This window comes from Octopus sinensis, linkage group LG10, assembly GCF_006345805.1.
Source record: "Octopus sinensis linkage group LG10, ASM634580v1, whole genome shotgun sequence".
Taxonomy (NCBI): domain Eukaryota; kingdom Metazoa; phylum Mollusca; class Cephalopoda; order Octopoda; family Octopodidae; genus Octopus; species Octopus sinensis.
In genome coordinates this window covers 45,778,298-45,793,823 of record NC_043006.1, presented here as the reverse complement: position 1 = coordinate 45,793,823, position 15,526 = coordinate 45,778,298, and the positions used below count along the sequence as shown (strand labels likewise).

General features: G+C 37.5%; 1 protein-coding gene and 1 long non-coding RNA gene across 9 annotated transcripts in view; one reads left to right on the top strand and one right to left on the bottom strand.

The window, feature by feature from the left end:
• LOC115216354 overlaps window positions 1-15,526 on the bottom strand; it is a 396,571-nt gene that overhangs the window by 63,826 nt on the left and 317,219 nt on the right. The window contains exon 1 of one of the 8 annotated variants that reach the window (XM_036506612.1): window positions 1,419-1,869. The exons of the other annotated variants lie outside the window; for them this stretch is intronic. The gene's annotated coding sequence lies outside the window, so the exon portion shown is untranslated. Of the gene's footprint in view, window positions 1-1,418; window positions 1,870-15,526 lie in introns of those variants that run through there. 8 annotated transcript variants of the gene reach the window in all.
• Window positions 934-6,255, top strand: LOC118765118. The gene is made up of 2 exons (XR_005000965.1): window positions 934-1,483; window positions 5,967-6,255. It is a non-coding gene; the product is annotated as an uncharacterized LOC118765118 (long non-coding RNA).

Sequence of the window (15,526 nt, the reverse complement as noted above, 5' to 3'; positions counted from 1 at the left end):
CAGTAAAAAGAAACTATAAGGATGGTCGACCAGCTAGAAATAGAGCTAAATGTCTATAAAAATGTCTATTCAGGGCACTGATAAAAATAAAACAGGATGTTTATAGCTAGAACTAACACCTTGACCACAGGTATGCTCAATCGGGTATCGCGTGTATCTATCTATATTTACATTACATACATAGACAGACAGACAGATAGATATGTATATAGATAGATAGATAGACAGACAGATAGATAGATAGACAGACAGACAGATAGATAGACAGACAGGTAGATAGATAGACAGGTAGATAGATAGACAGGTAGATAAATAGACAGGTAGATAGATAGACAGATAGATAGATAGACAGGTAGATAAATAGACAGGTAGATAGATAGACAGATAGATAGATAGATAGACAGACAGATAGACAGACAGATAGATAGATAGATAGGTAGACACAATTGTATTTGTGTGTAAAAAAAAGTTACTCAAATCTTTTCAAAGTTTAAGCCAACAATGTTTAATTTCAAAGGAAAACATTTGGACTTTGTCTAGATATACGATACATATATTTCAAAGACGGTGCCCCAGTCTGGCCTTGGCTGTGATCGCTAAAACACTACAAAGGATAGAGATAGTGGGCGCTGGGGGGTGGGGATAGAGATAACAGAAAATTGGCAAGAGAAGGTATTCAAGAAGTTGCTATTAATTTGCGGACAATATTTTTCCTCAACGAACACAATTCAATCGCACTATCTCTTTCGGCGTATGTGTGTGTACCTGTGGTGGTAGGAGTAGTAATAGCAGTAGTAGTCACACATCAAAACTTCCTGTTATCAATGAAAGGAGAAAGAGAAAGAAAAAAAAAACAACTTACAAACAAACAAAAAAAAAAAGAGAGAGGGGAAGGGAGAGATGACTAGTGTGTACTTTGGTCAGGTGTAAACGAAAGAGGAGGTAGGTACAAATAGGTCGAGTGAGCACATTCTACTTTAGGTTCTCTCTCTCCTTCTCTCGATAGATATATATATATACATACATACACACACACATATATATATGTTTCTATCTCTCTTGTTGAACACCGCTACAAGATACTACAGGAAAGACGATAAAAACAACTCACTAATACAACTAATAATAATAAATAAGAAAGGCTACCAAGGTGAATTGTCGTAGCAGCAAGTAACACCGACCAGCACAGACAAACACTATGTATTTCATGATGCGGGATGTTTAAAGTTACATAGATCGACAAAATAGAACAACAGGGACCGGTCGATTTTGCTATTCACTGAACCAATACCACCACCTGTTCTAAAACGAAATGGTAAATTTTACAAAATATAATTTATGGTGAAAGAGTAGGGGGAAAAAATGATAAATATAAAACGAAACACACAAAGAAAACGCAAAAAAAAGCAAGGTATTACCGCTGCATGTTTGTAGAAGTTTTCAACGAAACAATCCAGGTAAATGAGATGAGATTAAAGAAAAGGTAAGTGAATTCCAAATCCATCCATTAGGATGTGTGTGTGATTGTAGTGTTTTTGGTCTTTCTCCGTTTTTTTCCCCCTTCTTTTTTATCAATATAGAAGCAGTCGACACATTGTTGCCTGCCTGGCCTCTCAGGTAAGAGATAGCAGGTAAAAGAGGGAACCAAAAACCAATTAATCTATTTATAACAGGCCAGCTTACCTGAAGATGGCTCTTTGCAGGAACCAATCAGGTTTGTCTTACCAGCAGGAGGCCTCCTCATCTTCTCTCCTTCTCAACAGGTCAGTTGAAAAGCTGAATCATATCACATGGTGCTGACTAGAAGAGCCATCTCAAACACAATACTTAAATACTAAGAGAGTCAAAATTATTAACTACATACCACTGAAAAGGAGAGTTTTTTTTTTTAAATGGTGGTTGTTTATTTTATTTTATAAATGTCCAGAATTCTTAAGTATATATATATATATATATAATTGCTGCTATTTCTTTTCTTTTTTTAATTAGAATTTCAAAAAGTAATAGATATATTAATATTGTTTTAAAAAAAGAGAAGAAATAAAAAATGTATAACTAGTCACTATTACATTTTTGTTTCAATATTTTTACTGTCTGGGGATACTAAGAGAGAGAGAGAGAGAGAGGGATAAAGGTGAACCTGGTTGATGGTAGGAAAATCATATTCTAAATAGAATTTTGACACTGAGCAACTGTTGAGAATTACAAACAAACAAAATTAATTACAGGAAATTCATTTAGTAATTTAAGAAGTTAATAAACACTTTGATCCATTTGTGTTTAAAAGCAAAGAACTCATAACTGTGAGTTTAATCATCATAATTACCATCATTAATTGTACTAGTTACATATTCTATCCATCAGGTAGGTGAAATTTCAGAATATTTAAATCTACTTCAGTGCTTCCTTCACCCAATCCCTGCACCCCACCCCCACTCCTACTCACTTGACAGAGGTCATGACCTATTTGATTGTCAGGTGGTCTTTACAAAGTCAAAATAATAAGTTGACATCCCCACCACACCAATTTTCTTGTGGCTTGTCTAAAATATTTAATATCAAACAGATTTCTAGCTCTCCATAATGCAACCTTCATCCCACATTGTTCCTAACCACTTTCTATTAACAGTTGTTTTATTTTTTAAACAACACCTAGAACCTAATAGCTAATACATATATATATATATATATATATTATATATATATATATATATATATATATATATATATATATATATACATACATACATACAGGTACTAAATTGATTTACCGTATGGAACTTGTGGTACCATACTCATTCCGGATAACAGATTTTTCTGATCCAGGAAGATCATCATCATCATCATCATTTAACATCCGTTTTCCATGCTAGCATGGGTTGGACGGTTCGACCGGGGCCTGGGAAGCCAGGAGGCTGCACCAGGCTCCAGTTTGATCTGGCAGTGTTTCTACAGCTGGATGCCCTTCCTAACGCCAACCACTCCGTGAGTGTAGTGGGTGCTTTTTACATGCCACCGGCACAGGTGCCAGGGGAGGCTGGAAACGGCCACAATCGGTTGGGGCTTTTTACGTGCCACCGGTACAGAAGCCAGTCAAGGCGGTGCTGTCATTAGCCACATTCAGATGGTGCTTTTTACGTGCCACCAGCACAGGTATCACAACTACAATTTCCATTCTCTAAATTAACCCTTTAACATTCAGATTTCTCTGTCAAATGTAATGTATATTTATTCACATTGTTTTTAATTAATCATCCTTTACCTCATAGCTCAGAGATTTTGATGATATGACTATAAATTTTTAGAACGACATTGTAGGATAAAAGTCAGGGGCCAAATTTAGCTGGCTTGAGCATAAAACAGATAGAATATTTGGACTGGATATGGCCAGTTGAAATGCTAAATGGTTAAACAAATATTAAATTTACATGAATTTTACTCAAATAACCCAATGAAATATAGGCACTTGTACATTAGTATAAATGATACAATTTTATTAATACTATATTATGCAAGGTACTAGTTTGGTGGTCACAGGAATCTGAAGTTCCTGTTCATAAACTAGTCCAGATTATAAAAGGTTCTGGACCCCCGGTGCCTGGAAAATCAGTGTTATCCCTCTCTCTCTTCCATATATATATGTATATATCTATCTATTTATCTATCTATCTATATATATATATATAGAAAAGCATACACGGTCAGATGGAATCCGTACTGGACCTCATTCATCAACTTAACGATCAACTAAATCGTCATGTGTTTGGCAGACGTCATCATAGTTTCGGCCCTTAACCCTAGCAGATAACAGCTAGCCTTCGGCCGCTTGGACCCTGTTGTGTCCACTACTCTGATTGGTTGGTACTCCTGGTTCTACTATAGCCTTGGGCCAATGAAAGCCTTGTGAGGGCATTTGGTCAACGGAAACTAAAAGAAGCCCATTGTGTGTGCATGTGATCAACACTTGACAACCAGTGTTGGTGTGTTTACATCTGCATAACTTAGCAGTTTGGCAAAAAAGATCTATAGAATAAGTACCAACCTTTGAAAAGGTTGAGACAATTTGCTCAACTAAAATTTTTCAAGGTGGTGCCCCAGCATGGCCACAATCTAACAGCTGAAACAAGTAAAAGGTAACAGATAGATATGTGTAATATACACTTACTTTCTCTTTCTCTCTTATACACACACATGTACAACTTTATTCAAATGATGGATTAAGCATTGATTTCATTACAAATGTCAGACCTCTATTGTTTAAGATTATTTACTATAAATACCACCCCCATACGCGCACACACACACACACACACACACACACACACACACACACACACACACACACACAAGGAGAGAGAAATATACAAATACATACAGATAAAGCAGCATGGTTTCTTACATTCAAATTCCAAACAGATTTATAGGACATGATGGAGAAAATGTTTAGCTTTTCTTTAAGTATCTAATTACAAAAGACTTGATTTTACTAATAATGTATATTGGGTACTAAAAATGCCACCCACACAGACAAATATGAACGTATATTTGTGTATATGTGTATACATACATATCACCATTATTTAATATCCACTTTTCTTGTATGGGTCAGATGGAGTTTATTGAGGAAAAATTTCCTACAGCTGGGTGCTCTTCCTGTAGCCAACCTTCACCTGTTTTCAAGTCAGGTATTATTTCCCTTACAGTCAGACATGCTTTTCACGGAAGACTGGATATGAAAAAACTTACTTGAATGATGATGATGATGATGATGCTCATTTACAACTATTATGTAATATCTAAACACCATTACACACACACAAACAAACAAACATGATGGGCTTCTTTCAGTTTCCATCCACCAAATCCACTCACAAGGCTTTGGTCAGCCTGGTGCTATTATAGAAGACATTTGCCCAAGGTGCCATGCCGTGGGACTGAACCTAAGACCACATGGTTGAGAAGCAAACTTCTTTATCACATAGCCATATATATAACTGTCAGGAATCCTTGGCGGATGATAATGATTGCCCAGCAGATTTAACTGTGGATCCACAAGATTATGTACTCTCTCTCTTTTACTCGTTTCAGTCATTTGACTGTGGCCATACTGGAGCACTGCCTTTAGTCGAGCAAATCGACCCCGGGACTTATTCTTTGTAAGCCCAGTGTGGTAAGTAGCTTGCTTACAAACCACATGGTTCTGGGTTCAGTCCCACTGCGTGGCACCTTGGGCAAGTGTCTTCTACTATAGCCTTGGGCTGACCAAAGCCTAGTGAGTGGATTTGGTAAACAGAAACTGAAAGAAGCCGATCGTATATGTGTATATATATACATATGTATGTGTGTGTTCCCCCAACATTGCTTGACAACCGATGTTGGTGTGTTTACATCCAAGTATCCTAGTAGTTCAGCAAAAGAGACTGATAGAATAAGTACTAGGCTTACAAAGAATAAGTCCTAGGGTCGATTTGCTCGACTAAAGGTGGTGCTCCAGCATGGCCACAGTCAAATGACTGAAGTAAAAGAGTAAATATTGGTAATGGTGAAGGTCAGTGACGATATTTGGCAGTGTTAAAGCAAGTATTGTAAGCTAGCCTACCATAATAGCTTACTGAAGGGTATCAGTCTAAATCTCCATGGTTCCTATACATGAGATATTCAGCTTGGGTACTTGGTGTGCTTTAGATGCCCGAAAATACACTAAGTCAAATTTGTCAGACAAAAGTTTACAGCCAAAGAAAGAGCAACTTTGGAGGATCAAAAATTCCATGTGACATGCAGCAGGATTTGGAAAGACTGTGACAATGATTGAATGTTTACACTACATGTTTATACTATGTACTATACTCGCTTATGTGCCAGAAAATACACTAGGTTTCAAAGCCATTTAGAAGAACTGGTATAACACTTGTCTTCCAAATTGTGTTTTGTTTGAGATCATAATCTTTATGCACCTATCTTTTCAGGCAACAGAAAGGAACATGATTTGGTAATTGCAATTTGCTATTCTGAGAAGAGATACTAGGAGCAGATATTAAATTTCTTGGAAGCATCTACAACCAAACTATAGGCATAAGATCGAATATGTCATAGTACAGACTCAGGGCCATAAGGATGAGGCATCTAAGATGCAAAGGTGTAGCTAGGGTGGGGCAAGCAGGGCACATGCCCTGGGTGCCACTCTGATGGGGGATGGGCACAATTTTGGCCAAGATCATTTTCAAATTAAGCCATTAAAAAATATTTTTAAGCCTTTTCAGGTATGGTTTGTTTTGCATATCACCATCCACTCCACATCACAGAATAGATGTTCTTACTTGACCTCGCAAAAGGCATGCGCTAACCCACTTTTTGGTTGGGGGGAGGTGCAATTGTGATGTTTGCCCTGGGGCACTATTTGTTGTCCTTATAAGGGTTATTGTCCATGGCGCGTAACTGTCCTAGACTCGCCTGCACAAGTGATTGTGTGATGAACAAAATAAGAATTTTGAAAGAATTATCTATAAAATTAGCTTTTAAAAATTGAATAGCTATAGGGGCCCACCAGAATAAAATAGTAATCAGAGAGATCCATAGATATAAAAAAAAAGGTTGAAAACCATTGCTCAAAGTGAACAAGGTTAGAAATAAAAACAGAAGTGTGTGTGTGTATTAATAGTGTCAATGAGATCAAGTTGGCATTAACATTGTATGTGTGTGTGTGTGTGTGGTAGTGGTGGGAGCTTGTCTGGCATTTCTCAATCACAGAGCCCAAATCTTTTAGTTCCCTATTTCATTTTATATTTTATCCTTTGTCTTTTACTTGCTTTAGTCATTGGGCTGCAGCCATGCTGGGGCACCACCTTTGAAAGGTTTAGACAAACGAATCAACCCTGATGCTTCATTACTAAAGTCTGGTATCTATAAACTGCTAAGTAACAGGGACATAAACAAACCAACACCAGTTATCATGAAGTATTGGGGGACAAACACGATAAGTAACAGGGACATAAACAAACCAACACCAGTTGTCATGAAGTGGTAAGGGGACAAACACGACACAGACACAGACGCACAGTGGGCTTCCTCATAGTTCCAGCTACCAAATTCATTTAGTGGTAGGCCTGGGGCTATAGTAAAAGACACTTGCCCAAAGTGCCACACTGGGAATGAACCCCAAACCACCTCATCTCATAAACATACAGCTTTTTAGTGCAAGACAAGGCCTTGTGGAGTTGCCTTTGTTTTGATAGTTACAAGCCCCTGAAAGTACACACACACCTGTTGTCATCGCCATTATTCAGAAAGCTTTACACTTTTCCTTTTATAATTTTATATTCACATTTACAGATCATTAGTTTTCTATGAAAATGTCAACATATTTATAATATCAATCAATTTAATTAATATCATCATAATTTCTAAAGAACTTAGGTAATTATCAACAACTTGTGTGCCAAGCGGGGAAGGGGAGCATTTTTTTGCACACTACACTTTCCTCTACAATCTAACAAAGGAGCTTCTACAATGCCTTTTAACCTGTTAGTGACATCAGCCAAATCTTGTTTAACCCTTTTGTTTCTGTAGAAACACAGTCATATGGCGTAGTGGTTAAGAGCTCGGTCTACTAACCCCAAGATTCCGAGTTCGATTCCAAGCAGTGACCTGAACAATAATAATAATAACAACAACATCGAAAAATACCATGGAAATGAGAACCCAGGTTTGAAATTTCCCCAAGACACCTGAAGAAGGCTGGAGGGTATACCAGCTGAAACGTTATGTTAACAACAAACAAGATGAGGACAAATATCCGTTGAATGTAAATAATGTTAAGGAAATAACTTTGTCATTATTTAATCTGGTGTTTAGAACATAAATTGGCATGAAATTTTAATGGAAAGGTTTAATTTAGATCACTATAGTCTTTTGGTTACTGACCCGTTAAGCCAGATGAAACCATAAGTAATGGCTGATGCTGGTGTTACATAACAGGCCCCCATGCTGGAGGCACATAAAAAGCACCTTTCAAATGTTGGGCCTCACAGAGGTGATAAGTGACTGAGACTTTTGTCAGTGTGCCATGCTTGGGAGGATTTGTCAAGCCAGGTGAAATCGCTATTGTGGTCAATGCCAGTGTCACATAGCTAGCATGTAAAAAGCACCCATTACACTCTTGGAGTGCTTGGCGTTATGAAGGGCATCCAACTATAGAAACCATGCCAAATCATATTGGAACCTGATGCAGCTCTCCAGCTTACCAGTTTCAGTCAAATCGTCTAATCCAGTGGTTCCCAAAATTTTGTGGGCTGCCACCCCCTTGGTACCCGAGTCACATTCCTAGCGTCCTCTCCAACCCTCCCCACCACAAAAATAGACCACTTTCTGCAGCAAATTCAAAACAACTGGACTTCACAAACAAAACTTAAACCTAATTAATCTATTAATATTTTTTCTTTTACATCTATCCCCACATTTTGGCCACCCCATTATCCTCCCAATTTTCTTCAATGCCCCTCCACCCACTGGATCTTTTCACCAGCCCCAAAGAGGCAATATCACCCACTTTGGGAACCACAGGTCTAACCCATGCCGGCATGGAAAGTGGATGCTAAATGATGACAATGACGAAATTTGTAAAATAAGTTTGTCATTATTTAAGCTGGTGTTTAGAACATAAACTGGCATCAAATTTTTAAGGAAGGTTTTAACTGAGATCACTTTCATCGTTTAGCACTTAAACTGGTCACATCTGGCTCAAATATTCTACCTGGTTTATGTTCAAACTGGCTAGATAGGCACAGGAGTAGCTGTGTGGTAAGTAGCTTGCTTATCAACCACATGGTTCCAGGTTCGGTCTCACTGCGTGGCACCTTGGGCAAGTGTTTTCTACTATAGCCTCGGGTCAACCAAAGCCTTGTGAGTGGATTTGGGAGAAGGAAACTGAACGAAGCCTGTCATATATATGTAGATATATATATATATATATATACATATATGCCACTATCTGGCATATACAGGTGCTTACACTTATCAAGTATTCACTCTAAATTCACAGTACCTATATCTATCTATCTATCTATATATATATATATATATATATATATATATATAATATATATATATATATATATATATGTATGTGTGTCTGTGTTTGTCCCCCAACATCGCTTGACAACTGATGCTTGTGTGTTTACGTTCCCGTAACTTAGCAGTTTGGCAAAATAGACCGATAGAATAAATACTAGGCTTACAAAGAATAAGTCCTGAGGTCGATTTGTTCGACTAAAGGCAGTGCTCCAGCATGGCTGCAGTCAAATGACTGAAACAAGTAAAAGAGATCTGGCCTCTTGAACCTACCCTACAATGTCATTTTAAAAATAAACAATCACACCATTGACATTATGAAGCTATGAGATTAATGCATGATTAATTCAAAACACAGAAAATTTAAAAGCAAAATATTTCACAGGATAATCTGAATACTAAAGGATTAAGTTAGGAATTTTATATCATAAAGCCAGGAACGTTCTCAGACAGATTGGGGTCAAAGGGGTTAAACAATTTCAATCCATTATAAAAGTAAAAAGGAAAAGGAGGAACACACTGTTAATGTGGTCCTAAATATGCTCAGTCTGAAATAAAGGCAGGGTGGCCATGACTGGAATGCCTTTGAAATAATTATAAGTTCAACTATGGCGCTGACTGATTGCAACAACTGCATCGTCCTTACATTGAGTGTTTTGAGATGATTTAGGTGAGACACAAAATAATTTTTAAACAAAGATATAAAAAGAAAAAGAAAATTCACCATTCATAACATTGTATATATATATATGGCGTTAGGAAGGGCATCCAGCTGTAGAAACATTGCCAAATTAGACTGGAGCCTGGTGCAGCCTTCTGGCTTCCCAGAACCCCGGTCGAACCGTCCAACCCATGCTAGCATGGAGAACGGACGTTAAACGACGATGATGATGATGATGATATATATATATATAAAAACAATAAAAACTGAGGCTAGAACTTATAAATGTGATATTTAGAGCAGAAATATTTTCAGTGGATCTGTCTGGCCTACAGATAAAAATCTTGTGTTATAGGTCTGTGGAGGTGGAAGAGAAGTTCGGAGATCTGCATTGCTTTAAGTGGGAGAGAGAAATATATAGAGGGAAAAAGTTTGTAAAAGTGGCAGAGAATTGCTGGTTTGAAACCACTAAAGAATATCAATAGAAGAATTAGCCAAAAGTCTGAGATAGCTAGAAAGAATCGCTTCAAAACACTTGTAAAAATCCATATCAGAATTCTAAACTAAACTCAACACTATATAGATGACGATAATGATGATGGTGGTGGTAGCAGTGTTGGTGGTCGTTACTATTGTAGTGGTGGTGGTGTCGGTTTTTAGAACAAAAATCAAAGTTTTAAAATCAGATAAATTAATTAAGATAGGCTTCATAATCATTAAGTATACCCACTTTGTTGTTTGCGGGCATCAACATTAAGAGTTGTTATGGAAATTATATTTTGTATGCACATATCATCATCGTTTAATATCTGTCTTCCATGCTGACACATGTTGGACAGCTTCACAGGATCCAAAAAGATGGATGCCCTTCCTAAAGTCAACCACTTTATAGAGTATACTGGGTGCTTGTTTATTTTTTCTGGCACCAACACAAGTGAGGTCACCAGATTACTTGCAAGACAAAGAACCCAAAAGAAAAAGCACACCAACCCCACCACTGACTGAGTAGGAGTGGGAGTATAGTGGAAAGGGAAGTGGTTTTATGCCAGGTGTTAAGAGAATAAAATATGAGGGACAGATGTTTTGTTATAGAGGAGATACATAGTAACCCTGCATTATATAACGAGAGATTGTGGTGACCAAGTGTTAGAGTTAGTCTCAAGGTAGAAGAAGGTGAATCAAAAAGAGAATATAGACAGGGGGACAGAATGGGTGGGGAGGAGGTGAGTTTAGAAAAATGTGAGGAGGGCAGACAGGGATAGAGATAATAATAACAATAATTATATAAGGCGTAAGAGTGGCTGTGTGGTAAGTAACATGCTTACGAATCACATGGTTCCGGGTTCAATCCCACTGCGTGGCACCTTGGGTAAGTGTCTTCTACTATAGCCTCGGGCCAACCAAAGCCTTGTGAGTGGATTTGGTAGACGGAAACTGAAAGAAGCCTGTTGTATATATGTATATATATGTGTGTATTTGTTACCCCAACATTACTTGACAACCGATGCTGGTGTGTTTACGTCCCAGTAACTTAGCAGTTCGGCAAAAGAGACCGATGAAATAAGTACTAGGCTCACAAAGAATAAGTCTTGGGGTCAATTTGCTCGACTAAATCTGAAACCATTATTATTATTGTTGTTGTTGTTGTTAAGGCAGTGAGCTAGCAGAACTGTTTGCAGGATGAATGCAGCAGCATTTCTGGCTTTACATTCAGAGTTCAAATTCTGCTGAGGTTGACTTTGCCTTTCATCTTAACAGGGCCAATAAAATAAGTACCAGTTGAACTCTGGTGGTGGTGTAGGGGTCGATGTAATCGACTGGTCCTTTCTCCACAAAAATTTCAGGCTTTGTGCCTACAGGAAAAGGACCTACTACTACTACTACTTTATTTCAAAAAGCTATCTAGATTCTAAGCAGAAACTTCAAAAGCAAATTACATAAAAGACTAACAAATATCTATAAAACACATACATTATAGCAAGCTTCATTTGCCAAAGGAATGCGTTAAAATATGTAAGTTTAGAAATTTAAACTAAATTGTGTAACACCCCAGACAATCCCAACCTGTCTACCATTTGTATAATCCCACCAAAGTACATAATATGACAAGAGTGTCTTGTCAATGACTAAGCTGTCAGAAGGTAAGCAGTAGGAAATTTATACCCACCCACACTTTTTAATCTGAGATTTTATAAACCACATACATAACATCACCAGAATAATTGCAATGGCAGTTACCAAACTTTGTCCTGGGTTGCCAACTATACCCAGAGAATGCCAGAGGAATTAAGGCTATTTATCCATTGCATGCTAATCCAAGTAAATCTTGGTTTGGTTAAGATGCTTGGCACTTCTCATTTGTGATATATAATCATTTCTGTTCTGATATAGAACGGAAAGAGAGAAACTCTAGATCAGTGGTTTTCAACCATTTTTTATCTATCTATGGGCCCCTTTTATTACTATTTTATTCTGGTGGACCCCTATATTGATTCAATGCTTAAAAACTAGTTTTATAGATACTTCTTTAAAAATTCCTATTTTGCATTTCATACATCAACTTGTATAGGTTGAATTATGTAAAACATTAGAGAAAGAAACTTAGTCGTTTCTTGCAATAAATACAGCTAAACCCAAAATTTATTCATGGACGCTTAATATACTTGGCTGTGTGGTAAGTAGCTTGCTTACCAACCACATGGTTCCGGGTTCAGTCCCACTGTGTGACACCTTGAGCAAGTGTCTTCTACTATAGCCTCGGGCTGACCAAAGCTTTGTGAGTGGATTTGGTAGACAGAAAGTGAAAGAAGCTTGTCATATATATGTTTGTGTGTCTAGTGTTTGTCCCCACCAACATCGCTTGACAACCAATGCTGGTGTGTTTACATCCCAGTAACTTAGTGGTTTGGCAAAAGACACTGATAGAATAAGTACTAGGCTTACAAAGAATAAGTCCTGGGGTCGATTTGCTTGACTAAAGGCAGTGCTCCAGCATGGCCACAGTCACATGACTGAAACAAGTAAAAGATTAGATACTGCTGTGGGTCCACAATTTACTATTTTGCAAGTGTGAACTCCCAAAAATCTTACGTGGACCCTGGTTAAGAACCACCTCTCTAGATAGTCTAACAGCAATAAAGAGAAAACTTAGAGCAGAGGTTGGGGAAGTTTTTAACCAATTACCCCCTTGATTTAAAAGGAAGAAAATCATAGATTCTTTGAATTAAAAGGTTTATTGAATCTATTTATATGAATTTATTTACATGTCCATTACATTGGACAAAGGCAGTGTTGCCTGAAGAAAAATTTCTGTCATAGCAACATGTTTTTTTAATACAGCTCTATATTTGAGAGATGAGGAATTATTTACATTCGATGGATATTTATAAATATCCCACGGGCATATGACGTAGTGGTTAAGAGCGCGGGCTACTAACCTGAGTTCGATTCCAAGCGGTGACCTGAACAATAATAATAACAACATTGAAAAATACCTTAGAAATGAGAACCCAAGTTCGAAATTTCCCCGAGACACCTGAAGAAGGCTGGAGGGTATACCAGCCGAAACGTTATGTTAACAACAAACAAGATGAGGACAAATATCTGTCAAATGTAAATAATGTAAAGAATTGTTTTTTATATAATTTTACTTATGTCTAATGAGTCCTCACTACCCACAAGAATTTCATTTTTACCCCCTTAGAGGAAAGAATTTGACAGAAGTTATAGTCAGAAATGTGGTAGTACCAAGATTTTTGATCATGTGATAGAATTTTTAATAAGGATTTCTTATATTGGCATTTATTAGGCAAAGAATATGTGGAGGAGGGAAAGATAGTCAACTGAGTCAGCACCAATAAATGTTGTTTCTAAGTTTATTGATCTCAAGAAAGAAAAACAAAGCCAACCTCACTGGAATTGTTCACTTAAAGAGAATAACAAGCTACATAATGCAAAATTTTTACTTTCCAAAAATTCCAATTCTAAAGGGTTGCAACAAACCCGAGCAACGCCGGGCTATACTGCTAGTTATATAATAAAAAAGTCAATCTTACTTTTATTATTACATCTAACAGAAACTATTTTGATCATAATACAGATAGATCCGATAGTAAAACATACATTAACTGTCACATATACAAAATATTCTAATTGCCCCTATTACACTATAAAATATAACCTAATTTCCACACTTCATCATAGAATATACACCAACTACAACGCTGCACCCTCCCCACCCCACCCCCCAAAATGGCCAAAATGACATACATGAAACTTTACAACAGTGGTTCCCAAGGCGGGTGGTGGAAAGATCCAGGGGCGTTGAAGAAAATTGGGATGATAATGGGGTGGCCAAAATGGGGGGAATAGATGTAAAAGGAAATTGTTAATTAGGTTTAAGTTTTATTTGTTAAAATACAGTTATTTTGAATTTGTTGCAGAAAGTGGTCTATATCTGTGGGGGGCAGGGGGGGAGTGATAGGAATGTGACCTGGGTGTCAAGGGGGCAGCAGCTCAAAAAAGTTTGGGAACCACTGCTTTACATGGGTGCTTCATCTGCTAGAAATAACAGCCAAATCAATCCTACTGTCTTAAAAAAATGGCTCATTGGGTAATAAATAGCACATGTGATCATCAAATGTTACACATCACTGGTCACAATGCGCTTTGCATCGTTTTAGCCATCGAATGACGCCACTCTGTTGAACCTGGAACTATGTGGTTGGGAAGTAAACTTCTTGCCAAGCCTGTGCCTATATAAGGCAATATCAAATTTTTTCTTTTTTGATATTCAAAAATGAGTCTTACCAGACACGTGATTTGTGTGTGTGTGTGTGTGTGTGTGTACAGAGAGAGACGGAGGGAGATAATGATTGAGACAAAGTTATGCAGTAAATGTTATCGTAAAGTGGGACTCAGAAGTGGATAGAGCATTATTATGAAATGTTCTCTTAAAGGAAGTGATGTCCTCCTCGACCAGATGATAAGGAAAAACTGCTTAGTAGTGGTCTATGTGTGAGAAAGAGAAAGCGATGGGGAAGAAGACGAAGAAGGGGGATAACTTTCCACCTCCACCTCTGTCTCTTACCTGATGTTTACTTGTTAAATAGTAAATAAAAGTTCAAAGCTGACAATAATAGCAACAGCAAAAAGAAGAAGAAAAATGAAGCCCTGAAAGAGTCACTATGAGGTCATTCGATCAGCTAGAAATAGCAGCCAAATCTCCTTCAGATCACATTCTTATGTCACAGAAAAAGGACACATTTGATAATGTGTTTCTGGGTTCATGATGATGATGATCATCATCATCATCATTTAACGTCCTCTTTCCATGCTAGCATGGGTTGGACGATTTGACTGAGGACTGGTGAACCAGATGGCTGCACCAGGCTCCAAATACCTAGAGAAATAAATGGACCAGCCATGCCTGGAATGGCTTCAACCAGTGAAAGTTAACCTGGGGTTAAAACACAACAACAACAACAACAGCAGCAGCAGCAGCAACAAAATCTAATATCCTCTTCATTGATTTATCAGTTGGTATACCACAGATAAAGAGATCTAATCTATAGCCAGCAGCAAGTTTATACTAATTATCTTATATGGAGATTAAGAAGAAAAGAAAGAGAAAAAGAGAGAGAGAGAAGAAGGTTGGTAAATATGAAAATATAAACAGTAATACATGGTATGCATGTGTATATTTGTGTGTTTTGATATATTTACGTAAGTGCATGTAAACCACATAGCGTTTCATGCATGAGGCTATTATTGTGTTCTATATCCAGTATCTTTTACAAA